The sequence below is a fragment of the Amblyomma mixtum genome, chromosome 3, assembly GCF_055824585.1.
Source record: "Amblyomma mixtum isolate Tamu chromosome 3, ASM5582458v1, whole genome shotgun sequence".
Classification (NCBI taxonomy): domain Eukaryota; kingdom Metazoa; phylum Arthropoda; class Arachnida; order Ixodida; family Ixodidae; genus Amblyomma; species Amblyomma mixtum.
The window spans coordinates 136870703-136884817 of NC_143014.1; the positions used below are offsets into that span (position 1 = coordinate 136870703).

General features: G+C 49.6%; 2 non-coding genes and 1 pseudogene across 2 annotated transcripts; all 3 read right to left on the reverse strand.

Moving 5' to 3' along the window:
- Positions 1–4344: 4344 nt before the first annotated feature.
- On the reverse strand, positions 4345–5294 carry LOC149352124 (uncharacterized; annotated as a pseudogene).
- Positions 5295–5755: 461 nt separating this feature from the next.
- TRNAE-CUC (transfer RNA glutamic acid (anticodon CUC)) lies at positions 5756–5827 on the reverse strand. Its single transcript has one exon. It is a non-coding gene; the product is annotated as a tRNA-Glu (tRNA).
- Positions 5828–5911: 84 nt separating this feature from the next.
- TRNAQ-CUG (transfer RNA glutamine (anticodon CUG)) lies at positions 5912–5983 on the reverse strand. Its single transcript has one exon. It is a non-coding gene; the product is annotated as a tRNA-Gln (tRNA).
- Between the last annotated feature and the right edge of the window lie 8132 nt (positions 5984–14115).

Here is a 14115-nt window from a genome sequence, read left to right on the forward strand (position 1 = left end):
GCAACACTGCCTTTGTTTGTAGCTCCGGACCAGTGTCCAACTCTTCTCGGACGAAACTGGATCAGTGCGCTGCAGCTGAACCTTAATGACGTCCGATCCGTTGACTCACTCACGAGCATTGACGAGCTGCTGACTTGCTACAAGGACGTATTTTCAGAGGGACTAGGCACATTCAAAGGTGTGAAAGCCAAAATTGTTGTCAAGGAAGATTCTGCTCCCAAATTCTTCAAACCAAGAACAATTCCTTTCGCATTGCAAGACAAAGTTGCAGAAGAATTGCAAAGAATGCAACGAGAAGGGGTACTTACACCCGTCAGAACGTCTGAGTGGGCAGCCCCAATTGTTCCTGTGCTTAAGCAAGACGGCCGCATGCGCATATGTGGCGACTTCAAGGTCACAATTAACGGTGCCACAGTGCTGGAGAAATATCCTGTGCCGCGAGTCGAGGACCTCTGGGCGAAACTTTCAGGTGGCAAAAAGTTTACCAGGCTGGACCTGAAAGACGCTTACCAGCAGGTAGAACTTGACACGAGCTCACAGAGGCTAGTGACCATCAACACGCCTCAAGGCCTCTTCCAGTACACTAGGCTACCGTTCGGAGTAGCTTCAGCGCCGGCCATATTCCAGAGAGAAATGGAAAACTTGCTACAAGACATGCGCCATGTCACCGTGTACTTTGATGACATCTTGGTAATGGGACTGGATGACGCTGATCACTTGAGTAACGTAGCTAGTGTGCTGCAGCGTCTACAGGAAGCAGGCCTGAAGCTCAAGCTAGAGAAGTGTTCATTTCTGGCGACAGGAGTTGAGCACCTGGGCCATGTCATAAACGCAGACGGACTGAGGCCAACGCCAAAGAAAAGAGAAGCTGTCGTGAATGCTCCAAGTCCCAAGGACGTCAAGCAACTTCAGAGCTACCTTGGACTCATTAATTTCTACAGGCGTTTTCTGCCTAACCTTTCGACAGTTCTCCGGCCCTTGAATCTGCTGCTTACAAAAGAAACTCCATGGAGGTGGACAAGCGTAGAGGAACAAGCTTTCCGAGAAAGTAAGGATCTACTAACTTCCGCACCGGTACTGCATCATTTCGATTCTTCTAAGCAAATCATTCTCAGTTGCGATGCTTCACCGTACGGAATCGGAGCTGTTCTCGCACACCGAGATGAAACAGGGGAACACCCCATTGCCTTCGCATCGAGAAGCCTTCTTCCAGCAGAAAAGAATTACAGTCAGCTGAACAAAGAAGCTCTTGCCTTAATTTTCGGTGTCTCGAAGTTTCATCAGTATCTCTGGGGCCAAAATTTTGAAGTAATAACTGATCACAAACCACTTCTGGGACTACTCGGGCAGGACAAGCCTATTCCTGACAGATCATCACCGAGAATGATGCGTTGGGCAATTACCCTGTCAGCGTACAAGTATACGCTTGTGTACCGCCCTGGCACCAGCATCAGCAACGCCGACGCGCTGAGCCGGCTACCGCTTCCTACAGAGCCCTGCACAGTACCCAAGCCTGCTGACATCTTCATGCTTGAACATTCATATCCTCGACTTCTTTCTCCATCCGCCATTGCCAAAGCTACAGATAGTGATCCTGTTATGTCACGCCTACGCCAGGCGCTCCTTACTGGTGACGAGCTGCCAAGAGGAAATGACTGGACACTATTTCACAAAAATCGTACAGAGCTGAGTGTTCATGAGAACTGCATCCTGCGAGGAACACGAGTCGTCGTTCCTAAAGAACTACAAGCAGAAGTTCTTGATCTGCTCCATGAAACTCACCCAGGTGTTGAAAAGATGAAAGCAGTCGCACGGAGCCACATTTGGTGGGAAGGACTCGACAGTAGCATCGCTCAGAAAGTGCAGCTTTGCAAAATCTGCCAAGAACACCAGATAATGGGACGGAAAGCACAGTCTAATCCTTGGCCGTTTCCGAAGAAACCATGGTCTAGACTGCATGTCGACTTTGGTGGTCCATTTCAAGGACACTATTTTTTCGTCCTAGTCGATGCCTACTCTGAATGGGTAGAGGTGGTTCCCGTTCATGCACCATCAGCGGACGCCACAATTCGATGCCTGCGAAGCATATTCTCCACACATGGCATTCCAGACATCATTGTCTCCGACAACGGCACCGCATTCACCAGCAAGAAGTACGCTGACTTCTTGAGCAAGAACGGCATACGGCGTACTCTCATCCCGCCATACCACACGGCATCGAACGGAGCAGCGGAACGCGTCGTGCAGACAATTAAGGGGAAGCTCAAGAAGGCAGCGCCTGGAGATTTCCAAACAAACATCGACAGGATCCTGCTTTCCTACAGAACAACGCCGCACGCGTTTACTGGGTCCCCTCCCGCTGAGCTCCTTATGGGCAGGCAACTGCAAACGCCCATTCAACGAATGCACCCCGGCCTAAGGGCTCATGTGGACTTCAAGCAGTTGAAGCAAAAGATGCTCTGCGATAGCAACGCACGCAAAAGCTCTTTGCCTTTGTCCGGCGAGCCGGTCTTTGTTCGAAACTTCCGACCAGGCCCAGCTTGGATTGCCGGAACGGTTCGCCATCCCACAAGCTCTTCGTCGCTTCAAATACAGCTCGAAGACGGAACGCTGTGGAACAGACACGCGGACCATGTGCGACCGCGAAGGACCCCCGGCGTTCTCTCCGACGACGAGGAGCCTCTTCCTGCACTGGCAGCGACAACGGACACGGAACAGTTGTGTCTACAACAGCCTCGGCGCCGCAACAGCAGTCAAGTGCGGCCCCTTTGCACCCCCAGCTTCGTCGGTCTTCCTGGGTCCGGAAGCCTGTTATCTACTACGGACTATAGAGGCGTAAACAAGCGCCGCTCGACACCAGTGCCGTGCAGCAGGCTTCATAACAAAGGGAGGAGTGTGACGATTCCCCAAGTCAGCGGACGCGAAGTACACCGCAGGAGCCGTCTCAGCGGCACCCAGCTGCATGGGGAAGAAGGGAAAGGGAAACAAACGCTCCCTCGCTTTTCAAAGAGAGGAGCCAGTTTGACTCCCGCCAGCAACGTGTACTGTCGGTTTTACGGGCGCCCCTTCCCGCGCCCTCCTCAGGGCACGTCGGTGACCCGTTTCGGCATTCGCTTCCATGCTCGTCCCTTTACAATACTATAACATCCAGTTTACTTTTTGTTTCTTTTATTTCGTTTGTAAAGAGTCCTCGGTTAATGCTTTCTGCACTAAGCACGTAGTCTAGCTCGCTATCAAGCTCTTTTTCTTGTTGTCTTTCTTTGTGCCTGAGTGCGGACGCTCTACCTATCGCAGTGACTTTAAGGTCGCGCTGAAATTGTTCCCACTCCTGTATAAAATTTTCAGATGTGTTCAGGAACATGCTCGTGAGGTGTTCCTTGGTTTTAGCAACAGATGTTTCATCCTGAAGCAATCTGTCATTGAATTTCCATAAGCCCCAGTTGAATTTTGCGCCTTTTTCGTTCCTGCCAATGGTGACCAGAACCAAAGAGTGGCCAGTAAAGCTTACGTGTTGCGTCTGGTAACTACAAGAAATTGGCGCCAACTCAATCGGATCATATATGCGATCAAGTCTTGAGTGACAAACACCTTGAAAGTGCGTGTAATTTGCTTGGTCCCCAGGTGTCAGTACAATACCAATGTCTTCTAGCTCATTTTCATTAACCATTTGTAAGAGCAATTCAGCACTTATGTCCCTATCGACTCGATTCGCTGTTCTTTCCTCCGCTCTGCAGACACAATTAAAGTCTCCAAGCAATAAAACACGCCTTTAGCAAGCCAGGCACGATTCAATAAGTTTAAAGAAAGATTCGCGTTCATTATATCTGTTCGGTGCGTAGACACATACAGCTCTCCATGGCATTCCAGAAAAAAACAAAATCACAGACAACAAGTCGTCCCGTTTCACACGTCATCACGTATTCAACAACAGAAATAGCACTGCGGATTAAAATGATACAACCCCCCGACCTCTCCACAGCATGACAAACGCATACATTATACCTATTGCGGAAAACTTCGACCATGCGCTCAGTTTGTTCTTCACTTTCGATTTTTGTTTCTTGGACAGTCAACAGATCGATATCATTTTCTAACTAAAGACGACTCAGCTGTTGTTGCCTTCTGCGCGCTGAAAGGCCTCGCACATTCAGCGTCGCCACACGTAGTCTACTTTCGGGATTGACCGCCATCTAAAGCATGTAGAAGTCGCCCAACATGGTACTAACGTGTCTATTACAATAAGTCATGGTGTCAGTCCGTCACAAAAGCAGGAAGATGATTAGACACGCACTGGTCCCGATCGCTGACCGGGACGCCACTGCTGCGTTCGAAGCGGCGCCCCCGCTAAGGCGGAGGCGTTGCTGACGTAGTCCTGCGATCTGGAGGCACATTATGCTTCGGTTTCAAGGAGGACCGACGAACTGGAAGGGCCTTTGCGGGAGGTTCTTCGTTTCCCGTCCCATCTTCATTGGTCTTTTCGACGGTATCCTCGTGTGCCCGCTTTGCAGGCATGCTGGAAGCCAGGGCCACCTCGGCGTCTTCGTTTTCGCGTACAGCGGCCTCCTTCGAGTTTGAAGGTTCGCTTGCCGTCAAATCGTTTTCATTCTTCTCCGCAGATGTCGATGCAGAGGCATCAGGCGTAGTGCTCTGCCCGCAGGTTTTTCCGTTAAGCTTTTCCCCCGCCTTGTCGTTTTCACGGGGCGTATCTTTTGCAGTGTTTTCTTCACTGCATTCTAGGGTGGCTTCTGCGGCGTCTCCTTCATCCATCAGGTGTTCTGCCCCCTCATCCTTCCGGACCGGGCCTGTAACGCTCGCGTACGTTCGCACGCACTGGTTCTCATCGTGGCCGTATCGACGACACAGTCCGCAACGCGGCACACGGCACTCTCGGCGTATGTGACCGGTTCCATGGGACCGAAGACAAAAGGCGCTCTGCCAGGGACTTGCACAAGTGCGACGTCCTCAGCGATACGCAATTGATGTGGCAAATCCTCGTTAGTGGCGCCCGCCTTGAGTTTTAGCGTGACCGTCCGCGTTGTGGAAGACTTGTCGACGCAGCCTTCCACCTTCCACTTGTCTCTGGCTACATCAATCACTTTTCCAAATGGCGCCAACGTGGTCCGCACGTCATCGTCGTGCACACCGTGCAGCAGCCAAAACAGCTTCAGCCGGACGCCCTGGTTGCTGGGGTCAATCACCACACAACGCTGCTCCTTGACGTTGAACGCGTCGGCCTGCAGTATCTTCTGCTTGCCATCTTCATCCTTGAATGTTACTGCCCAAAGGTGATTCATACGATACGCCCCTAGGGCGACCACTTCCGGCAGCAGTCACAATCGCGCAAGAGCGTCACGAAAATGTTCCACACGGTACGGCCTGGCATCGATGTCGCCATGCAAAAAAACAGTATTCAATACAGTCGAACCTGTGGGCAGATGCGGCAGAACCAGCTGGTGATCCTCGTTCGGCTTTTCCGTACTCCTGATATCGCGGCTCGGCTGAGCCGCTGAAACCGGCCGCTGAAACCGCTCCTTGGGAGCCCATGATGCGCACGTCCGTCACGCTCGGTGGCCGGAAGTCGAATCCTAGACCACGCCGGAACACGATGAACATCAGCAAGAGGAGGCACAAGCGCGGATGGCATTAAAACTGGCAAAAAAAAAAAGAAAAGGAAGACGAGGTCTCGCCGAGATTCGCACACGGATGGCTGGATTCAGTGTCCAGAGTGCAAACTATTACACCATGAGACCAAATTTTCCGACGCCGGGAATGGAACCCGGGCCTCCTGGGTGAGAGCCAGGTATCCTAGCCACTAGACCACGCCGGAACACGGTGAACTGCAGCAACAGGACGCACAAGAAGCGCGGAGGGCATTAAAATTTGCAAAAAAAAAAAAAATAAAAGGAAGAGCAGGTCTCACCGAGATTTGAACTCGGATCGCTGGATTCAGAGTCCAGAGTGCTAACCATTACACCATGAGGCCAAATTTTCCGACGCCGGGAATCCAACCTTTTTTTTTCTTTATTGCCGACTTCGACATCCAAAACAGACGCACGAACGATAAAAAAAAAACGTGCTAGCACTCCTTTGCCTGACACGGCATGCTAAAATTTCTTCAGTCTTACCAAACCGTCAAGCACATCAATCCATTTTGGCTGTTCAGGAAGTGCCTTATAAACTTCCCTGAACCACACAACATGTTGAATGAAATGTTCTCGCACAGGTTTCACTTGTACATCTTCATTGTTAAACTCCATTTTGGTTTTCCACAAGCTGTGAAGGCCCAGGAGCATTATTGGCTGAAATGAAAAATCGCCGGTTTTGTGAAAGAGTAAGAATCTTATGTCATATGCATCTACTGGTAGTTCTGTTTTCAACGTTCTCTTAAGAACATCCCAGAAAAAAATGGGGTCCTAACAGTCCAAAAACGCATGTTCAATGGTTTCAGGCTTGTGGCACAGGAAACAGTTTGTTGACCAAGGGGCGAAAAGACCTTTATCGTGCACCCATGTTTTCACTGATAAGGTATCACTGTGGAGTTTAAAGAAGAAAGGATTTTATGGATGGTAATATTGGCATCTTCTTAACTCTTAAGTACATCGACTCCTGGGCCTGCACAGTGTGTTAAACGGTATATCGGTAGAGGAAGCATTGTGTCCACTAAGTCCACGTACAATTTTTTTTCTTGACATTACACAAATACTCTATGGAAAACCGAACATGCAGCATTCTGTACGCGAGCACAACTTCTTGAAGGTACCCCCTCATCGCAACATTTATATTTAGAGAACTTACACGGAAGTCAGGAAAAAGTCGACAAAGCCGAACTTGCACTGCAGTCCGGAGGAACACATCATTTTGATCCTGAAGGTATATGAAACGCGAGACAGCTTGTCTCAAAAATAAGCGCGCCAGGCCGAGCCCACCTTTCTTCACAGAAAGAAATAAGTTTGTTCGACTCGTCCTTTCCCAGGTCGAATCCCAAATAAAAACGGCAAAAACACGATGCAGCTTTTGAACGCTTTCCCGGGAAGCGCTGAGCATATTCATCACGTACCACACTTTAGCAGTAAGGAACAGGTTACATATAGTGGCACGCGAAAACATGGATAATTGTCTTCCTTGCCATGCATCACTGCTTTCCTTGGCCATCGGTGCTTGGTCATGCCAGTACGGATCTTGGCCCCGGTAATAGTCAAGGGGTGCTCCTAAATACAACGCTGGAGTAGAGGACCAGCGTTTCCGAGAATAGTTTTCAGGCGTAACATCCCAGCTGCCGTGCCAGAACACCATCGATTTTTTCGCAGTTGATCTGGGCCCCTGTACAGCTACAAAATTTGTGTACTACTTTTTCGGCCTCAAAAATACTTTCTCTATTTACACAAAAGACAGCGATGTCATCGGCATAAGCAAAGATTTTTACGTGCGCCGATTGCAGCCTGAAACCCGTTATGCATTCATTATTCTGGATGGCCAAGCAAAGCGGCTCAACGTAGGCCGCGAACAGCAATGGCGATAGGGGACAACCCTGCATTACAGAAAATTGCATTTGCAGGCTGTCAGTGAGTTCGCCACCGGGAACCCAACCCGGGCCTCCTGGGTGAGAGCCAGGTATCCTAGCCACTAGCCCGTCTGGGAGATTAATAGTGTATGAGTTCCTTCAGTATAAAGCTCAATATCGGTTGACTTGTGTGTACGCGCCTAATACAGTCGAGGAAAGATATAACTTTTTTGCCTATGCTAGCCAGTACGTAATGCCTGAAAAATGCCTCATTATTTGGGGGACTTTAACTGCGTGCTGAGGTCTGCGAACAAAGCCAGCTGCACAGCTTATCGAGACAAGAGTACATTATTATTATTAGCTGAGGTCGTTGCCGAAGCGGAATTAGAAGATGTAGCTGAATGCCTGCAGAGCGCACGCGCTGTAAAGCACTCATTTCCAGGGTGCCACGCACGCCTGGGTCGGATCTACGTCTCTCTGGATTTGATCCCGAGGTCCCGTAGTTACGACGTTGTACCGATGTGTTTTACTGATCACTGCCTGGTTAAATGCGCAATAGGAACAAAGAAACAATTGAAACACTTTGTATGGGACACGTGGAAAATGAATTCCAATGAATTCTAAGCTGAGCTGCCGCATTCAAAAAGTACTATAGGGAGGCCTGCGTCTACCAGACGTCCGTAGCGCTCGTTAAAGCTGCCCTTATGCCTTGATGGCAAGCGAAAGCAATTCATTACAAACCCACTTATAACAATATTAGAATCATCAGTCACAAAGCACAACACTGACTTCTCTTCTGTTACCGAATGCGACGCGAAAGACCAGTTACTCGACATGGGCGTCATGAACGCGCTCTAGGCGCCCTATCGGCGGCTCGTCATAGATTATGTTAAGAGTAACTGAGAGGCCAAATGCCGACGTCTTGATTGGGATCTCTTTGTTCGCCGCCGTGAAAATGATTAAGGTCGCTTGGAAAGAACTGAATGGAGAGTGCATCCCGTATTGCTTCAGTGCAGTATATGTTTTATGGACCCGGGAATGATGGAGGACGCATTCGAACACCCACGAGTTCAGACTTGCTTGTAATTGTGGCAGTGTGTCATTCATGCAAAGCTGGCAAGATATGAAGTCGTTCGGGATGACTTCGTTTGCGCGGATGATGACGCGGACGACGCACAGTCAATACGATACGCAAAATATAAGCGCTTCTTGACTGCCAAGAATATCATGACAATGATGACGAGGAGGCCGACCTACCACCAGGTACTGTGAACGCTTCAACCGCAATTTGTAATATTTCATACTAAAATAAGCTGGTTAACAGCTAATGTCTCGGCGAGAAGCATATGATCATGCTGGCGAGTTTGGAAAGCGCCGTGACAGGGTCTACATTAAAGAGGCACACGCGCGTAGAGAGGTAAAGACTCTCCTTCCGTCTGGCTTTGTATTTTTGGATGTTATATGGGAAGTCCACTCACTACGAACCTCGGATATAACGAACGCAGTCTGCATGACAATCGGGTTCGTTATAAGTGGGCTGGACTGTATTAGGAGGCATATCGAGGAATGGGGCTTTCGAGACGGGTCATGCGAACTTGAAACTTGGAAAAAACCACCTAGGCGCAAATAATTTCACAAGGACAAAAGAGACGAGGAGACAACGGACAGGCGCCTGTCCGTTGTCTCCTCGTCTCTTTTGTATTTGTGAAATTATTTGCGCCTAGGTGGTTTTTTCCAAGTTTCAAGATGCAAAACCAACTAGCCCGTCAACATGCCTTACTGATCATGCGAACTGCTTCACGAGACGTGCCGTGCATGTTGGGTATAAGGTCGGCCTGGCATACGAAAGGTCAAGCAAGCCGGTGTACTAATATCAGGCTGCGAGAACATCATTCCTTTATTTCCGCTGACGAATCCAACCTGCCTCGCCGTCTCCGTCAGTCTGAATGCCACAGTCTGTATAGAAGTGTCGGCATTCTTGGAAGGCACAGAGAAGAACGTGAAGTTTTAAAGGTTTGCTGCATCAAGATGAACGATGGTGATCAATACGTCAGTGTCGCGCGTCGCTGGGCCTCTAAAGGAAAGAATTCAGTTTTTTAAACTGCAGGCGATTGATAGGCCCCATTGACTGCATGTTTTTATCATCACATTGCTCTTTGTTGTGTGGTGGGTTTTTTCTGCGCATTATCTACTAACTTTCCTGGGTTAGCATTACAGTGATAGAACGCTGTTGCTAGTCCAGTTTTGTCATGCATGCTTCTTTTCTGGTTCTTCATCTTTTTTGCTGTTTTCCTCTACAAAGGTGAGGCCCGTAAAGCCTGTTTCGCATGCAAGCGAAAACGATCGCGATTTCTTCTGCCGCTGCCCAAGACCCTGTTATGAGAGGCCGCGGTGGCTCGGGTGACCAGAGAGACGATACTTTAACAAATTGGAAATTCGTCCCCGCGAAGTGCTCCTGTCGAAGATTGGTTGGTTTGTGGGGTTTAACGTCCCAAAGCGACTAAGGCTATGAGAGACGCTGTAGTGGAGGGCTCCGGAAATTTCAACCACCTGGGGTTCTTTAACGGGCACTGACATCCCACAGTACACGGGCCTCTAGAATTTCTCCTCCAAAGAAATTCAACCGCCGTGGCCGGGATCGAACCCGTCTTTCGGGTCAGCAGCCGAGCACTATAACCACTGAGCCACCGCGGCGGCTTTCCTGTCAAAGAGTTCGCTAAGTGAAACAGCCTTAACGGGGACCAGGGCTTTAAGGAAATTGGTAGTTGCCCGTATGACTCCAAATCAGCATTGATAACGATCGTACTGACGGGGAAAACATATTTTCACCTCATAATAATCAGAGTGACAATCTTTAATAAAGCCCCAATATTTCAATCTTTACCTCACATGGCCACAAATTGCGCGGGTTTTGAGAGGTTAGCTTTATTTGGAAAGTTCATTCCACGCTTTAACAGAGGGCAGCAAAACAACGGAAAGGGAGATTGCCGCAGCTCGTGCGCGTTAAGAGCGACGGCTGCGTCAGCCTGGCCGTGCGTCCTTCCACCAACCAGCAATGAGCGGGGGGCACAAAACAAGCGCGCCTGCCACGAAATTTTCTACTTTCACACGCTTTCTTCCGAGCCAGGAAAACACTTTCGCATAAATATCACACACACGGTCACCAAAACTAAGCCTCTGATAATTGTTTTCCACTCGCTACAACTAAGTGTAGCAATTCGTGTATCTACATACAATAGTTGGAAAGATTATGATCTATATTTCAACCAGCTCCAGCACGAAATAAAATAATTTTCATCTCCTTACTGTAAACGGCCGCACTAGTTCTCTTACCTTTATTTTTAAAAAATTTGGCGCGCAGTACGTGAGCGAGTTTCCCAAATTTTAAACATGTGAGCCGAGTGTGCGTTATGTGTCCTGAGGATTTTTTCCGGCAAGAAATTCGACATAGGTTGCGTGAGTTTGCATGGTATAAGTTAGGACTGATTTGTAGTTGCGCTTTGTGCCAGGCGGCGTTGAACTGCTCGTGATTGCGCTACTATGCGATATGTCTCGTCGCCGGAAAAGTGGTGGTCATATTAAAGCGACTACGCGAAAAAAAGGGAGTCTAAACATGGGTAACTATGGGGACTTTTTGTAGGTGGGCCAAATTTCTTTGCTACAAAGTGACTGCCGGAGAAGAATCCTGCGCGTTTGTTCAAGTTTCTCAGACCAAGAAACTATGTTTTGAATATAACTTCACCACGTCACCCCAAGAAAAGCCGCACGAGGAAATCCAGTATAAAATCAATGCTTATTGTCGTTTTTATTACTTTCCGAAAAACCTTTCCCAAGGAATTCGTACCACGATGTCAAACTGTAGATGAAGAGTTTCAAACGAAAGTTCTTGACCACTCGTGCAAAAAAGTTGTGCGCTTGCTTGACGATATCGCTATTTCACGGATCCTACAACACAATAACGCATCGATTCTCTCTTACCCGCGATCCAGGAACTTCATTGTTGCAAAACAAATCCCAGTGCTTCGAAATCGGCTATAGAGCACAAAGCAGCCTCCGTAATTTTTTTTTTTTTATCTGCCGACACGTTTTAAAAGGGCATCGTCTGGTCACAGTGCCCAAATATATCCAACGGAGATTTCAATGCCTCATTTTGATGGGTGAAGCCGATACGGGTTGCTGTGAACCAGAAAGCGGCGGCGATTTCGGCACGAGGTACGCTTTTTGCGGTTGGGGTTCCTCGCACGACGTATGAGCACGCTTGCCACAACACTTCACTGCATGACAGCAGTTTTCCGTGAAGGATGAGCACGCCACACCGAAGGCTAACGCAAAACCATTTGAAAAGGACCCTTAAATGCTTCGAAGAGAAGGAATCTCAGCTTCCTTCTAGTTCCTTTCACACTGAATGCGGCGGCGTTAAGTGACGCGTCTTTGTTGCCGAGGGTTGTGGACAAACGTGCTCAGACCAACGTCAAAATCCTTAGCTATCCGACATTTCTTCGCACCCGATTCAACTGCGTTGATTATGGCCACATTCTGGTCACCGGAAATTGTTTTGCCCTCTAGCTTTCCACCTCCTGCACCAATTTTGAATTGCGAAACCAGCAGAGCCTAGATACGGTCAGGCATACCAAACGCACGGCCAAGAGGTCAAAGCATGCGACTACGCCACCACACCGCGAGAGCGGAACCTATACTGCAAACGGCACCTGAGAAGCACAGCGCGCTCGCAGCACACATCGTGCAGCGACGAGGTACTCGACGAGCGAGAGGAACTCCAATGACCATGGCAACCGTCGAGGCGCAGCACAAAGCCACGGGAAGCGAGTACCGCTCTACGCGGTATCATTCAGCGTGCAGAGTACGCGCCTAAGTTTCGGTGAAGATGGGCGCGCCGGCGTCAAAATTTTGTCGCTCCGAAGCCGACGCCGACGAATCGCGCGGAGAAACGCACCTTGCGGGCCTCGCTATAGGCGGGAAAAGTCTACCGCAAGCTTCGTGCGTTGCTCGACTGAACGAGTTAACCGCGATTATTTCAGTTCGCCGCGTCGAACGGCACGGGAGTACAGAGCTATTTTACAAATGATACGCTCAGAGCGAAATGGCCAGTAGGATTCGCTTGTGGTTCGTTGTACACATTTGCAGGAAAATTTTACTTCGTAAGAACGAGACATCACGATACACCGGCTGTTATGGGAGCTTCAAATAACAGCCGTTCCTTCATTACATCAGTTATCAATTTTTGTAAACCGTTTCCTTAGAGCGAGGTTTGACTGTGCATAACATCAAAATTAATTCCAACATAGCAATTGTCATTACTTTCCGGATCCAGTTCTTGTGCCATAATTAACCTGATCTCATTGCTGGTTGATAATAGATCGAACCAAATAGACCAGTACTGTTACTCTGCATCCACCTTTTATCTCCAATGCAGTCATATACGTGGCCACCCCTTTTTTTTTTTCTTTCCACTGGTGCGACGCGCTTCGGCGGCTGAGCGCGCAGGGAATCTGTCTCGAGGGCTGTGAACTTTTTAACGATGCAGAAATCTCGGTCGCCGCTTCCTGAGGGCGTTTCTCATGTTTGCACGTCGCTTTGGCGAACACCTCTTACGCCCAGTGTTACCTCAATCCACGCATCTTCCCACTCAGTCCGCTCTTTCCCGGCCGCGCTGCGAGCGCTGTTACTCAGCGAATGCTCCAAAAGCGGTGGCATTGGCCGAGGCGTCGCTGGTGCTCTAGTGCGTGCCAGTTTAAATGGAGAGAAAAATATGGTGCAGAGGAGGAGGGACGGAGACGTGGGCGCAGTGTCATGGTTCGGGTGGCACGCATGACAGAGTGCATAGCTGTCTGCGGCGCTCTTACACGCACGGTGATCTCGCGAGGGCCGTAGTTTTCTTTTCGGTTGCTTTTTCCTTTTGGGTTGACTCGCTTCCCGAGAAACCCCGAGAGCGTTGACGCGAGAGATGCAGGCGGAAGTGCGACCTTGCCGAGCGCGTATGCATGATGCGGGCCGACCGATCGACAGTCTGCCGTGAACGCCCAGATTTTGGGCGCTGAAGCGGCCCGCTCAAGGTTGCGCGCGCGTCTGGTGCGCACCACGAAGCACTACGGTCTCTGTAGAGTGCGCGCGCTGTTGGGCCGGCGCGAGAGCAGGAAATACACAATACACGCCCGTCACCTAGTGCATGCATCTACATGTCGACGCGCCATCAGTGCACAGTTTGCACGGGCACGCATAGCGAAAATATAGTGTATAAAGAGAGAAATACGTCAGGTAAACAGACGATGTATACCGTATACAACGGGGCCGCTTCCGGACAACCGGAGGACAAGATACGCGATCTACTGATGCTCAGCATTCACTGTTTATTCCTACAGCGAAATTCTGTGATGGAAGCTCACCCGTGATGGCCACACGCCATCCTGTGACGCATAGCTGCAACGCAGCACTCCTCCTGTGCCCGTGACCGCCACTTCTTCTTTGCGGCTAAGAGCGGTGGTCGAGCGGGGTGGCCAGACCCTTTGCCATGGCACACGTGGGACCGCCGGATGAGCGGCAGTCAGCAGCCAAGATTCGAAGCGCTCATGAGCGTGCAGAAAGCGTCGAAAGCG